At 42.4% G+C, this 16,031-nt stretch overlaps 1 protein-coding gene across 3 annotated transcripts in view; it reads right to left on the bottom strand.

Moving 5' to 3' along the window:
* Positions 1-16,031, bottom strand: part of LOC110522252 (polypeptide N-acetylgalactosaminyltransferase 14) — a 125,224-nt gene that overhangs the window by 61,854 nt on the left and 47,339 nt on the right. The window lies entirely within an intron of this gene.

Here is a 16,031-nt window from a genome sequence, read left to right on the forward strand (position 1 = left end):
AAGAGAGGATGTAGGACTAACAGCAGATGGGACACACACAAACACACTACCCAATTAGATACGACGTATGAAACACTGAGGAATAATAAAGATAATTGGCACACTGGACTTTCCCTCATAACAATCATCAATGACTAACATTTAAGAATTACTATCCATGAGTTCTTTCCTAATTTATTGAAAAGTGGCCATTTAAAAACCAAAATGAACGAATGGCGGGAAATGAAATGATGCCTTCTCAGTATGGACGAGCCCAGTATGCTGATTTCAGTTGCTCACTGCTAATGTTTTTACTAAACAGTGGGTTCTAAATAGTATGTGCTACGAGGTGTACACTGTCTGTTTTAGTAAGTAGCAGGCAAAACCGTACTCGGTATCCAGCAGTGGCATGGTGCCGCACTACCAAAAACATGCCACAAAGTCCTGCTACGTGGCTGAAGAGAGGGGCATGTGTGTGTGTGTGTGTGTGTGTGTGTTTACTCTGAGACAGAAGATGCTAACCCATCTGTGACCAATGTGGAGAACACAGACTGTAATTCTGTACACTTCTGTTCAAAAGACACCAACAATCAACACCCTCTCTCTCTCTCTCTCTCTCTCTCTCTCTCTCTCTCTCTCTCTCTCTCTCTCTCTCTCTTCAGCTCATGATGATTCATTCCATTTTTCCAGTGCAAAGATAAGATAACAAGTCTGACTTGTGCTGAAAGACAGGCGCTGGGGTGACGATAAGGTCACCGCTGTTGTTATTTTCTGCTGTCGTCAACACTACTGTTTTGAGTCACTTCGCCATGAGTTTGATGTGCTTTCTCCTCAGCAGTCTGCTCTGTGTGTGCTGAGATTCACAGAGAAACATCAAGGGAGCTGTGTGCCAGACAGATAAGCACAGGAAAGACCAGCAAACAAACACAAATGATAATTTCACATTTATTTTCAACTTGGCTCAAATCAAATTAGCCATTGAATTCAACAGTTTTCCTGTTGCTTCATAAAAAGCTGCACATTGAGTGCCCTAATGACAAACACTGGTCTCTCTGTGGGATTCTTTCATCTTTTTAGAGCCAGGAAAGCAGAGAATTTCTGTAGATGTTTTTTTTTCAAAGCCTGGGTGGACGAAGTGGGTCTTTGGAGACGCTATTCAGATTAGCATGCAGATGGTGCTGGAATCATTCATATTTTAGCACGGCTGTTTGGGGGACCGCTTGTCCTCTCTGTATGTATACAGCCTCTGTTATTGAAGCCTTCTGAAAGTTCACATAAGGGTGATAGAAACAGGAGTGTGATGGGGTGGTCAGGGGTCAGGGTGATACATGGACATCTGATGCCCCTATCTGTATGTATATCTGTGCCTGAAGGGCCTGTTCCCCAATACAGTACTCCCTTTCAGTGAGTTATTCAAACTGTGGACAGTACGGACGCGGAGCAGCTGACTGCAACACCTGTCACCACATTTGTTTGGCGCAGAAAAACGCCGATCGGTTGAGATGTACCTGGCAAATACTGTCAGGTCTGTGTTATTCCTCTGGCAAAGAGTCGGCTCCTCTCCTATCTCTCCTCTCCTATCTCTCCTCTCTGCTCCTCTCCTATCTCTCCTCTCCTCTCCGCTCCTCTCCTCTCTCCAATCTCTCCTCTCCTCTCCTCTCTGCTCCTCTCCTATTTCTCCTCTCCTCTCCTATCTCTCCTCTTCTATCTCTCCTCTCCTCTCCTCTCCTCTCCTCTCCTCTCCTCTTCTCCTCTCCTCTCCTCTCCTCTCCAATCTTGCACTAAAGCCTACATCTATTCAAAGCTCTCTGTTTTCTTACCCTTGTTTCAAGAGAGCGTTATCTCAGAGGCATAAGCCGTAGCGCAGCGTCACAGCAACAGTTTACCTCAAACACACACCTCTCAACACCAGGCCTTGAGAATCTCAGAAAATCTCCTCTGGCCCACTTAAACGGGGCACAATGCATATCACCTTGTGGGTGGTCAACAGCTACTCTCAGGGGGAGAGAGAGAGCGAGAGTGAGAGTGCATGCCAGAGTGAGAGTGCGTGCGCGCGCGCGAGAGAGAGAGTGAAGCCTCCAGCAAACTAAACACAAGATACAGTCTTGATGGAGGAAATGGCAGCGTACAACATAATCCCATTTATTTCTGGCATATTAACCAGCGAGAGAGAGAGAGAGAGAAAGAGGGAGAGAGAGAGAAGAGAGAAAGATAGATAGAGAGCTGTCCTCATTATCCTGACTTCAAGCCATTTGCAGTTCACCATGCTCTTTACAACAACACTAGTGCCAAGGCAGTAATAGTGCCCGACTGAGGTGGTCACATTCAAGAAGCTGTGACCTAGATTGTGGCCGGGCAGGTGGGCGGGCACATAGCAGGGTGCGGTCAAAGAACACCCATCTCCTCACACCCACACACCCACAAGCCTGTAAACCCCACAGGACAGTCTCCCGATCTGGTGTTCCGTTCCATCGCCTGTAATGTAGACAAGCCTCTTTTGGAGGGACTATCTGGGTGGGAACATTGGGTATATACAGTGCCTTGCGAAAGTATTCGGCCCCCTTGAACTTTGCGACCTTTTGCCACATTTCAGGCTTCAAACATAAAGATATAAAACTGTATTTTTTTGTGAAGAATCAACAACAAGTGGGACACAATCATGAAGTGGAACGACATTTATTGGATATTTCAAACTTTTTTAACAAATCAAAAACTGAAAAATTGGGCGTGCAAAATTATTCAGCCCCCTTAAGTTAATACTTTGTAGCGCCACCTTTTGCTGCGATTACAGCTGTAAGTCGCTTGGGGTATGTCTCTATCAGTTTTGCACATCGAGAGACTAAAAATGTTTCCCATTCCTCTTTGCAAAACAGCTCGAGCCCAGTGAGGTTGGATGGAGAGCATTTGTGAACAGCAGTTTTCAGTTCTTTCCACAGATTCTCGATTGGATTCAGGTCTGGACTTTGACTTGGCCATTCTAACACCTGGATATGTTTATTTTTTAACCATTCCATTGTAGATTTTGCTTTATGTTTTGGATCATTTTCTTGTTGGAAGACAAATCTCCGTCCCAGTATCAGGTCTTTTCCAGACTCCATCAGGTTTTCTTCCAGAATGGTCCTGTATTTGGCTCCATCCATCTTCCCATCAATTTTAACCATCTTCCCTGTCGCTGCTGAAGAAAAGCAGGCCCAAACCATGATGCTGCCACCACCATGTTTGACAGTGGGGATGGTGTGTTCAGCTGTGTTGCTTTTACGCCAAACATAACGTTTTGCATTGTTGCCAAAAAGTTCAATTTTGGTTTCATCTGACCAGAGCACCTTCTTCCGCATGTTTGGTGTGTCTCCCAGGTGGCTTGTGGCAAACTTTAAACAACACTTTTCATGGATATCTTTAAGAAATGGCTTTCTTCTTGCCACTCTTCCATAAAGACCAGATTTGTGCAATATACGACTGATTGTTGTCCTATGGACAGAGTCTCCCACCTCAGCTGTATATCTCTGCAGTTCATCCAGAGTGATCATGGGCCTCTTGGCTGCATCTCTGATCAGTCTTCTCCTTGTATGAGCTGAAAGTTTAGAGGGACGGCCAGGTCTTGGTAGATTTGCAGTGGTCTGATACTCCTTCCATTTTAATATTATCGCTTGCACAGTGCTCCTTGGGATGTTTAAAGCTTGGAAAATCTTTTTGTATCCAAATCCGGCTTTAAACTTCTTCACAACAGTATCTCGGACCTGCCTGGTGTGTTCCTTGTTCTTCATGATGCTCTCTGCGCTTTTAACGGACCTCTGAGACTATCACAGTGCAGGTGCATTTATACGGAGACTTGATTACACACAGGTGGATTGTATTTATCATCATTAGTCATTTAGGTCAACATTGGATCATTCAGAGATCCTCACTGAACTTCTGGAGAGAGTTTGCTGCACTGAAAGTAAAGGGGCTGAATAATTTTGCACGCCCAATTTTTCAGTTTTTGATTTGTTAAAAAAGTTTGAAATATCCAATAAATGTCGTTCCACTTCATGATTGTGTCCCACTTGTTGCTGATTCTTCACAAAAAAATACAGTTTTATATCTTTATGTTTGAAGCCTGAAATGTGGCAAAAGGTCGCAAAGTTCAATGGGGCCGAATACTTTCGCAAGGTACTGTAGTGAGGCAGCCTGGGCCAAAAAGCAACTCTAGCCACATAGGAGAAGAGACAGTGGAGGCTGTAGCAGAGATCTCTGTGGTGGATCCCTACAAATTACAAGAGAGGGAAAATCCTTCAGTATGGATAAGTAACTGAAGGAGAGAGGGATCCCATTAGTAGTAAATCATTGATTCTTGTCCTGTTTATGATGTGTGTATCTTGTTTTACATTAACACAGAACTACCAGAGAAATGAGTAACTATGACATTCAAATATGATCTTGAATGTAATCTACGATGCGTTACATCACCTGCCCTAAGACTCTCCAAGTTCCATGGAAGTGCCATATCTTCCTCATCATAAGTGTACGGTATACTTGAATACCATTGTTGGTTTTACAGAAACTAGGACTTTTCCTTCAAATAAGATGTTTTTCTAGAAGCATGAATTAATTGAAGAGATCGAAGGAAGCTGGTGTTATTGAAGGATATTAAAGGGTTGTTCCACCAACTTGATTTCACCTCATTTGAACATCCTGCCATAAAGAGCACACATTGAACTTCATGAGAAAACGTGCTTTTCCGTCTCAAGAGGCTAAATAAAAAAAATGGCTGTGCCTATAGTAAGTATCAAAGTGTCAAAGAAAGACTAGTCCACAGAGACAGAGCACAGGAATAATGCCTGAAGTTACAGGGAAAAGGGGCTTTGCTTTCTCAAAAACTGCCATAGCATTCCAATGTCATCGCCAGCAATCCCCTCCTCACACTAGATGGTTGTTTACAGGCTACAGGTAGTGATTGTTATTAGCGCCATAGGCTACAGCTAGCTGGGTTACATCAGGAGTGGCTACCTACTGTACCAACATCCACTCACCAACCTCTCCCCAACCTCTCCCTCACCCTCCCTCCCTCCCTCACCCCATCCCCTCACACACAATCCCATCTGTCAGAGAGCGATGGTGTCCGCAGCCCCGAAAAATTACCTGCCTCGCTCATTGCTCAACGCACACACACACACACACACACACACACACACACACACACACACACACACATAGAAGTCAACGTAGCATGCTGCGCTGTTTAATTGTGTCAGCTAGACCAAAGTCCCCGGGTCAGATTAAGTGTGCCAGACTGCCATCTTAACGTTACTGTACCACAAGGTCACACCGTCCCATCCCCCTCAAATAGACCCTGGCATGTGATGCCAGCCTGGGACACAGGGTGTGGCGACTGGATACAAGCTTCACAAATGTTTTTTTATTGTTAAATCATTTCTAGCCTGTCTATCTATGGGTTACAGGGTTGGGGTGTTATGCTCAACCTGCTCAGTTTTCACCACAAAGCACCAGGAAATGGCCAAAAAGAGAAGAACTAGCTCATTGAAGTCAACGTAGCCTGCTGCGCTGTTTAATTGTGTTAGCTAGACCAGCTCATATGGTTTTACACTATGATTTGACTATTAGATGTTCAATGTTTCACCATATTGCCACGTTCTGACCTTAGTTCCTTTGTTTTGTCTTTGTTTTAGTATGGTCAGGGCGTGAGTTGGGGTGGGCAGTCTATGTTCCTTTTTCTATCATTTGGGATTTCTGTGTTTGGCCTAGTATGGTTCTCAATCAGAGGCAGCTGTCAATCGTTGTCCCTGATTGAGAACCATACTTAGGTATCCTGGTTTCACTTTCGAGTTGTGGGTGATTATTTTCCGTGTCAGTGTTCGTTCCACACGGAACTGTTTCGGTTTTGTTATTTCACGTTGTCGTTTATTGTTTTGTTCAGTGTTCATTATTCTTAGTAAACGATATGGACACTTACCACGCTGCGCATTGGTCCTCCGATCCTTCCTACTACTCCTCCTCGTCATATTAAAATGAGAGGTCAGTTCACATAACAGGTTTGACTTTAAAATGAGGGACAGATGTATGTGAAACACTAACCACATTAAATACAAACTCATCTTCAGAAATGACTTTACAATGAAGACTTCTTGAGATTAAGTGGGTAAAATAAACATCTCCCTAGAAGTCACAGAGTGTGAACGGAGGGACACGTCAAAATGCATAAAGTGGATGAATTGAATTCTCCATGTGGTCTATATTAAAGGGCACTTCATTTAATATAACAGGCTTTTAAAATGCTATATTGGTGCGCAATTTATACTTAAAATATCAAAAGGGATGCGAAAGGCACTCATTTCCTGGAACAACCCAGAAGCTCTCAGTCATGAATCCAGGCCACCAGATCTGAGAGTGTACCAGCCAGCTAAACCCACTGCTCTCCCTTCCTGACATCAATGCCTCATCAGGATTTATTCTTGTTCAGGCACATATGTGCGACGTCATATCTCTGATGAGATTTGAGGATAGGAGGCGGAGCTTTCCTCTCCTCTTCCTCTCCTCTCCTCTCCTTCTCAGTACCACTCACTCACAGGGAATGGTGAAGGTTCGGAGACAGTAACTTTTATCCATCATGTCTGGTCTGCTCATGTATCACACACACAACTAAATCCTAGTCCATAGACGCAAACCAAAGTAGATATTATCACTAATCTTCTACATTAGTGGTATTTTCAACATTCATTCAAATTCACAGCTGCTCCGTGGAGACTGGATATAGTGATTTATTAAAGTGGCGATGAAAGCTTGTCTCGAGGGAGGATAGTAGGCAATGTTCTGGTTTGAAAATAGAGCTCCCATTAGTATTTTTTATCATATTCATCAGCCAAGTCACAGTTCCTTAAGTGACCAGCAAGAGTTCTTCCTCTGTTTGGAAAACATGACTGTTGTTTCTGCAGTAAGGGAAATGTGCACCCTGGCACTACTAGAATATGAACGTGTTTGCATCAGAAAACTTGTAATGTGTTCTTCCTAAGGATCCCCATTTAGAACTGGCAATGCTGTATGTTGTAGACTGAAAGAAATGTATTTTTCAGGCCAATACTGCTGTTTTTCCTTTCATTATTGTCACAACGAAATTGACATACTGTATATTATAATATATTCCCAGAGATAATTATTATTATGAGGTCAAATCTACTGTAACAAAGCTACATTTCACCAGGCAGCAGCTCTTTGAGTCTGACTGTAACAACAGAGTGGTTGACAGGTTTTCACAGGTCTCTGCAGTGCTATGTGCATGAGGTCCCTTAAAGCAGAGCATCACTTGAAAGCCAGATTTAAATGAATATTGCCATGCATTCCCCCAGCCTGGAAGTATGACTCTCTCTCTAACTCAAACTCCTACCTGCCTGCCACGCAGTAGAAGTGATTCAAATCGGGCAAATCCAAATACATTGAATAAGAGCAGCCCTGGTGTGCTTCCCAGCTGTGAGCCCCAAGTAAAATCTCTCCTCGGCGAGAAGAGAGGAAAACCAGCTTATGAAAATGCAGGCCTACCCCCGGAACGACACTATCTCAGTAAACCTCTGCCAACACAGCTCCAACACAGGGATCAAAGTCTGTTGCTGCTGTACAGAAAGCTCAGTAAGAAGAAGGCTGCATCTGCTTGTAAACCCCCTACTGTTGAAGTGATGGCACACTCGTAGGGCTTGCACAATTAAGGTATAATCGTGTGACCGACGATTATGGATGAAGACTGTCATGAAAATAAATAATCCGTCATAACCCGTGAAAGATAAACATATTCAACTTGGTGGTGAAACTTTGTTGCTCCTTGCTGAAGCAAGCAAAGTGTTGTAGCAAACAGGTCTTTGGTTGCCTAGGCAATAGCTCCCTCCCTGCAGCCGCAGCACATGTATCAGGAGTAAAGGAGAGAAGAAAAATTGTCTTAACAACAAAAAATGATTGTGCTCTTCAAATGATTATAGGCGTGACTGCGGTCATTTGACTGACCAATAACCGAATCCAAAATTCCATGACCATCACAGCTCTACACACTCCTACAGGGCACCAGGGAATTTAGGTGGCTAACAAAAAAAATGTCACAATAAGGTGCAGAGCATTCGATTATCCTGCTGGGGGGCAAGGAGACCCCCAGCTCTGCTAAAACCATTGATAACTGTTTTCAAGGGATTGTTAAATGAATGTGAACTATTTGGTTTTAATATCATCACCTCTTGAAGAGCACAGTCAGAACTACAAATGTCCAATTATTCCACATTTAGCTCTGTCATCAGAGTTATACAGCAAGTAACTGCATGATTTCATGATCAGTAAGCATCAATTGATCATGTAATTTCAGATACCTGAGGGTAGGCTCACGCTATCTCTCAATATTGTCCTCCATTAATTGGATTAAAGTGAACCATACCTGACAAGTATGAGTGTTTTGCATAAATGTGCCATCCTTCGTGGACTCTTCCTGCCAAGCAGCAGAAGGGCACATTTGCTGATGTAATGTCAGCGGATAATGTTTACTTTGAGAAACATTGTACAGTTGGCTAAACAACCAACGTAGGCCTACCTAGCGAAGTCAGCGAACATTATCCCCTTTTCAACGTTGTTTTATTATTATTATTATTATTGTTATAAAAACATTTTGGTGGGGTGGATCAGCTTTAATATTGCAGATAGATTGTAGCTTCCATCAATGTAATTGTCTGCATCATTTCCAATCCCCCATATATTATTTGGAAATATACTGTGTACACACACACACACACACACACACACACACATGTTTTTTAAATATTATTTTCTTTACTTTTGTACACTAAAACTAGTGAACAACAGCACATAGGCTTCTACTTCCAGCTCATGCATACTATACATATTTTACAGGCACAATCTATTTTACAATAGTTCTCTTTTGTTTGTTTTTACTCATATCCTTCCGCTACCCTAAACCCTCTCCATCTATTTCCGAAGACCATCCAGTTTTGATTTCTCTGTTCTGTTACACAGAATTCAGACCCTATGTACAAATAACGGACACACTACATTTTGCATGAGTAATCTTGTTGTTATTAGTTCCACCCTTCAACTCCACTCCACCCTCCACTCCACCACTCCACCCTCTTCTTCTCATTGTTTCTATAAGATTGTAAATTAAAGATATTTTTTTTTGCTAAAATTATTATTTTATTATTGATCAATTGACTTTGAATTTTCAGATCACCCAGTAGTGCTATCTGCAGAGTTGTTGCAATTCTTCAGCCATTCCTGGACCTGTGGCCAAAAACAAGCTACATATGGACAGGACCAGAACAACTCATCTAATGATTCTCTCTCTTCGCAGCTAAATCTGCAGAGCTGGGATGGTTGTATCCCCCATATATATATAACGTTCAATTGGTTGCAATACCTTTTAATAATCATTTCAATTGAAAAATTCTCAGTTTTGTATCTGGCGTCGTTTTGCATATCAGTTCATAAACCATGTGCCATTGAATCGGTACACTGAAAATCTCATCCCAATTATTTTGCAATATTGTCACGACTTCCACCGGAGGTAGTTCCTCTCCCTGTTCGGGCGGCGGTCGGCGTCGCCGGCCTACTAGCCATCACCGATCCCTTTTTCCCTTTGTTTGTTTTGTCTTTGGGTCTTTCACACCTGGTTTCATTTGCCTTAATTTCTGTGTGTATAATTTACCCTGTTGCCTGCCTAGGTTTGTGCGGGATTATTTTATTGTGATGTTGCTCGGTTAGGTTATGCCCATTTTTGTTTCACGCATTTATACCGAGTGTGTATAAATTGAGGAGCTTTGTTTGTTCCTCCTTGCGTGATTAACGGGTTTTTCTGTTGTCGAGGGCGTTTGATTTTTTTATTGTGCCTAACGTGTATTTGGTGGACTTGCCCATTATAAGTACGCATCTCGGACATCTCTGCTCTCCTGCACCTGACTCCTTCACCTACCTCCTAACGCAATATTGTCACAAATATATATGGCACAGTTGTACATTTTTTGGTCCTTAAATTAAACTAGTATACTTTTTTATGTTTCACAAACAAGTTCCTTATTTTTTTTCTCCCTTCCACTTGCTTCTTCCATTTTTGTGGTAATGCTGCAATTAGTTGGTTGTAATTTTGGGTAGAGCAGACATTTCTATATATTTTTGTTAGCTGCATGTGTGACATAACTCCAACAGTCCTATTTATGATATAATTTACAAAGATTATACTTTTTTTAAACATTTAAAACCTTTTTTTTTTGTTGATTTTTTGTCAATTAGTATATTTGAGTTTAATCATAATATTTGTTGTAATATTTGCTAATTTTCTTCTGGTGGATTAAATTGAAATAGCAACCAACTTCTATGGCTTTTTAAAATTTGAAAAGAACCGAAAGTGAGAGGTTGTAATCTGAATAAAGGGAAAGGGGACATTATTGAACATGGGGTGAGACATTCTTACTCATCTGCTAGAGAACCAGTTCGGATTTAAGTACAATTTGTGTATGACTGAAGACTTTAGTGAAAGTTTCTAATGCTTTAATATGTCTGCCCTCTGAATTCATATTCATTATATAAATAGGCCCGCCTGGCTTGCTGTTCCAAATCAAATAGATTACTTTTTGCTCCTATAATTTAAAAAAACAGGTCGCTGGGTAAGACGATAGGCAAATAGGTAAACTGGGATATGACTAAAGAGTTAATCAAGATGTTTTTTTCCACAAATAGACACTGTTTTTAAGAGTGTTTCATCACAATTGCTGCTGACAGACATGACATGGCTACATTGATTGATGGACCATGTCAAATAGGCTAGCTATCCAATATCCAATTAATGTTGGACAATATTGAGAGATATCGTGAGCCTACCCTCAGGTATCTGAAATTGCATGATCAATTGATGTTTACTGATCTTGAAAAGCATGCAGTTACATGTTGTATAACGCTGATGACAGAGGTAAATGTGGCATAATCGCAAATGTGACAAGAGGTGATGATATTAAAACCTAGTTATAACATCTATCGAACAAACCCTTGAAAATGGTTTTAGTGGAGCCGGGGTCTCCTTGCCCCCCAGCAGCCAAGTCGAACACTTTGCATAGTATTGTGACGTTTCATTGATAACAACTTACGCTATAAAACCCATATTATCAGGCACAAGTGTTACTCCAGTTTCATTGATGATATGAGCAACATTCGATGAGAAGTACATATCATGGTAAAAAATCAGCAGTGAAAAACTAGGACATAAGCAATATCCAGGTCCTTATATACTGTATAACATCAAAGTGAGAAGGATCTGATAAGGCTCCAGAGGAAAGGCTTGTGAAGGAGGAGAGGAATATATAATCTCATTTATTTGCTGTGAATGCCTCTGGGACTTGGGGATAGCAGCCACAACTTGGTGCACAGAAACCATCATTCACTTCAGCCATAGCTTGGGGTGTACTTTACTTACAAGGCTCTCTAAAATAGCATGCACACAGCATATAATTAGTCTCTCTGTCAGACACAACAGCTGTGGGGGTACTGGGAAGGGAAGCAACGTATTGCTGCTGGTGGACTTGGTGAAGTTTCTGTAGGGAAGATAAATGCATCCTTGCAAAAGCAGAGAGAGAATTTTTCTGGTTGGGGGGGTTCCATACAAAGAATCTCTGGTCACTCCACCGTTCTCACTTAAAACAGTTTCTGCTGGGGTGAAGAATTAAGAAATGTGGGGGTATGATATGTTGGGCAGTACATACAACCCAACCCATATGCACTCAGGTTATTATTACTGAACCAGATGGCCAAACAGAGGAAGAAGACAACATCTACACACTGTGGCCTCTGGGTGCACATCCATTGTCTCAGCTTCTGAAAAGAAAAAATCCAATGCAAAATGTCTGGCAACAAATACAGGCTATATGCACATTTCCATTGCAGCACCTGTCTAATGTCATTAATATGCAATCAATAAAAAGCTAATTATGTGAGGACCAGTGTGTAGTAGTGAATGTGTACCTGTCTGACAGTGTCTCTAGGTGGAGCGGAGAGTGACTGTTTAGAATCCCACTATATCTCTATGGCTCTGTGGGATAGCATGTGAGTGTTACAGCTAATGGGAGATTTGAAGTCTCCGAGGACCCAGGAAGTAGTATGGGGTAAACAGAGGAGCTCATATCCTGTTTGGATTACCACTGACTAACGGACTGACTGACGGGGGTGGATATGTCTTCAGCCCTGCTGCTGCCATGGATAGACTCATCCTCACTCTCTCTGTGGACCAGCGCAGCAAACATGAAACAAAATCCATTGAGAAAGACTAGTCTACAGATACAGAGCACAGGAATAATGGTTCACATTACAGGGAAAAGGGGCTTTGCTTTCTGAAAACTGCCATAGCTTTCCAATGTCATCGCCAGCAATCCCCTCCTCACACTAGATGGTTGTTTACAGGCTACAGGTTGTGATTGGTTTTAGCGCCATAGGCTACAGCTAGCTGGGTTACATCAGGAATGGCTACCTACTGTACCAACATCCCCTCATCAACCTCTCCCTCACCCTCCCTCACTCCATCCCCTCACACACAATCCCATCTGTCAGAGAGCGATGGTGTCTGCAGCCCCGAAAAATTACCTGCCTCGCTCATTGCTCAAAACTCAACGCACACACGCACGCACGCACGCACGCACACGCACACACACACACACACACACACACACACACACATAGAAGTCAACTTAGCATGCTGCGCTGTTTAATTGTGTCAGCTAGGCCAAAGCCCCCAGGTCATATTAAATGTGCGACTGCCATCTTAACATTACTGTACCACACCGTCACATCCACCTGAAATAGGCCCTGGAATGTGATGACAGCCTGGAACACAGCACAGGTTTTTTTTTTTTTATAGTTGGCCCACAGGTATTGTGACACAGTTCAGCAAAGAAATAGGGCCTAGATGTAGTAGACAGTGCTACAAACCTCTTTGCCATAAAAGGAAAGACATTGGGGTTAGTTGAGACAAGCTAAGGATACAATCACACCATTGACAATAAAACACCATTGGTGATAAAATGTGGCTGTATAATATTTAAGGAAGCAATTGTGATATCCTGTATAATTTGATCTGATAAACACTTCTCTGATGCTGGTTTTGTCCAGTCTTGTCTTGAAAGGGTTAGCTATGTTGTCGTATCCCATAGGAAGAGATGGTGTGAGGAGCTGTTTTCAGCCTGCAGGTTGCTTCCCTAGTTTGTTTTCCACACGAGAAACAGCTGCAGGGAGCGCTGAGGGATTATGGGTACCTGCACTGACATATCTGAAGGTCAGGTTCATTCTAAAGTGGGAAGTGTGTAGTCGCCTCTAGCCACTGATCTAATGTCAGTTTTGCCCTTCTACTCCGTAATGGTTTTGGCTAGGGTTTGCTGATCCTAAATTTGTGCCAATCGGCAACCGCTACCTCATTAACTTGAGCTGAACCTCAAACTACAGTAGTAATCCTATAATACAGCATGCAAAAACATACCCGTGACCAGGTGGTTATGCTTTCTCACAAAAAATATAAAGAGGACTCCTAATCCTGCTCTGTGTATGTCTGCTTGCTTCAAATGCTTTGAACATGAAATCTGCCTCTCCGATGCATATTTTAACATCAAACATTTAACATTGAATGCATTGTCGAGATTCCGACACATCTTTGCATGGCAAGCAACCACTTCTCAATAACACTCATGACTATTCAGTGAAGCTTTCAGTTGATGGTAATTGAGGAATTTCCCCAGGTATTTTTCAACTGCAGGTGTTTTGCAGTGGCCTTCAGAAGCAGCAATGGGTGTGTGTATGTGTGTGTGTGTGTGTGTGTGTGTGTGTGTGTGTGTGTGTGTGTGTGTGTGTGTGTGTGTGTGTGTGTGTGTGTGTGTGTGTGTGTGAGCCATTACACAGGTTTCTCTGAGAGTTACCTCTTAGTTTGGGGTGTCTGTCTCATTGCCTGTGCTGATTTAGTGGGCAGCCAGTCGTAGCGCTCCTTGCCTGTTCCCTAATTGGGTCCTGTCACCACTCTGAGGCATCTCTCCTCCAGCCCAGAACCCCCTTCACAGATCCCTCCACATTGGCAATCGTAATTGATAACCAAATGTGATGACTGCAATATCCGGTGGCGGGACGAGTAGGCGACGGACAGCAGTGATTGGATATAATTGCCCTGTTGAAAAATGGGTCCTGACAGCTTTGAGCTATCTCAGCCAAACAGCTGGCTGAATCAACGCTGTGCTTTGCATTGGAGGAGTTCCCAGATGGAGACAGATGCATGTGGGCCGCAGTTAGAGAGGCCTGGTGGGCCTGAACCTGAGGACCACCCCTCCTACTCTCCTGGGTCTGATATTGCACACGTGCGCACACACACACACACACACACACACACTGAAACTGTGGAGCCTGCCGCACCCTTCCAAGGGCTGAGAGAGAAGAGCAAACACTACCCGTGGGCTCAGTCAACCTCCTCCTCCCTTCATATTGCTGCATGTATTTACACATTGAAGTTGAAGTCAAAGGGAGCCCAGGGCTTGATATGTGGCAGGCTTATTAAGAACAGTTCAACCATCTCTCTACGGACCCATTAGCACCTCTCCCAGCCATTTACCCACACATCATTATCATCATGACAGCCCGTTGCTGTCACATGATTCCCATAGGAACAACAAGAACCTTTAGCTAGATGCCAGAGAAAGGGAAACATAATACACGATCTGAGCTCAAAGTGCAACGTAAACTGTGACCGAACATATCTCAGTGAAAAAGGGTAATGCTAGGTGCTGGATGAACATGCACATGCTAGTAGCGATGTTGAGTATGATGGCTGACGCATGGGAAGAAGATTAGCCAGATGGTTTTGAATTAGCTCTTGTCCCCATGGAGCAGCTGTCCAATGCAGTACACCCCAGAACAGACAGTCTCTTCATCAGGACCACTCAATGTTGTTTACTAAGTGAAGGTGTTGTATTACTGGTCTGACACACTAGACGTTGCAGGTGAGCTCAGTTCATCTATATTCTATGAGCAACAGCTGTTTTATTGTCAATTTCGATTCTATACAAAACATTTCTAATTGGGTCAAAGTGTGTTTGCCTTATGACTTCATTTATTTATGTCCTTGACAGACGGGAGTTCGGAGGAAGCAATAATATCTCCTGAGATGAATCAAGCAGTTGATGAATGATAATCGACCAATAATATCTCCTGAGATGAATCAAGCAGTTGATGAATGATAATCGACCAATAATATCTCCTGAGATGAATCAAGCAGTTGATGAATGATAATCGACCAATAATATCTCCTGAGATGAATCAAGCAGTTGATGAATGATAATCGACCAATAATATCTCCTGAGATGAATCAAGCAGTTGATGAATGATAATCGAACAACAATATCTCCTGAGATGAATCAAGCAGTTGATGAATGATCATCGACCAATAATATCTCCTGAGATGAATCAAGCAGTTGATGAATGATAATCGACCAATAATATCTCCTGAGATGAATCAAGCAGTTGATGAATGATAATCGAACAACAATATCTCCTGAGATGAATCAAGCAGTTGATGAATGATAATCGAACAACAATATCTCCTGAGATGAATCAAGCAGTTGATGAATGATAATCGAACAACAATATCTCCTGAGATGAATCAAGCAGTTGATGAATGATAATCGAACAACAATATCTCCTGAGATGAATCAAGCAGTTGATGAATGATAATCGAACAACAATATCTCCTGAGATGAATCAAGCAGTTGATGAATGATAATCGAACAACAATATCTCCTGAGATGAATCAAGCAGTTGATGAATGATAATCAAACAGTGTGGCCTCCTGTTGGATTACTGCCTCAACAACATTAAAACATTGAACAGACCGTTCCAAACACCAGAGACTTACTTAACTTTTCCGGTGACTATGATCCCAGTGCTAGTGCTATTGATCGGTCTGTGTCTGTTTTAGAGTTCATTTCTCCCCCTCATTGAGCTCTGAGTGCGCTAAATGCTGTTTTAAAAATGCCCTCTATGGTCAAATTAAGCCAGTTAAC

The sequence above is a fragment of the Oncorhynchus mykiss genome, chromosome 4 (assembly GCF_013265735.2).
Source record: "Oncorhynchus mykiss isolate Arlee chromosome 4, USDA_OmykA_1.1, whole genome shotgun sequence".
Taxonomy (NCBI): domain Eukaryota; kingdom Metazoa; phylum Chordata; class Actinopteri; order Salmoniformes; family Salmonidae; genus Oncorhynchus; species Oncorhynchus mykiss.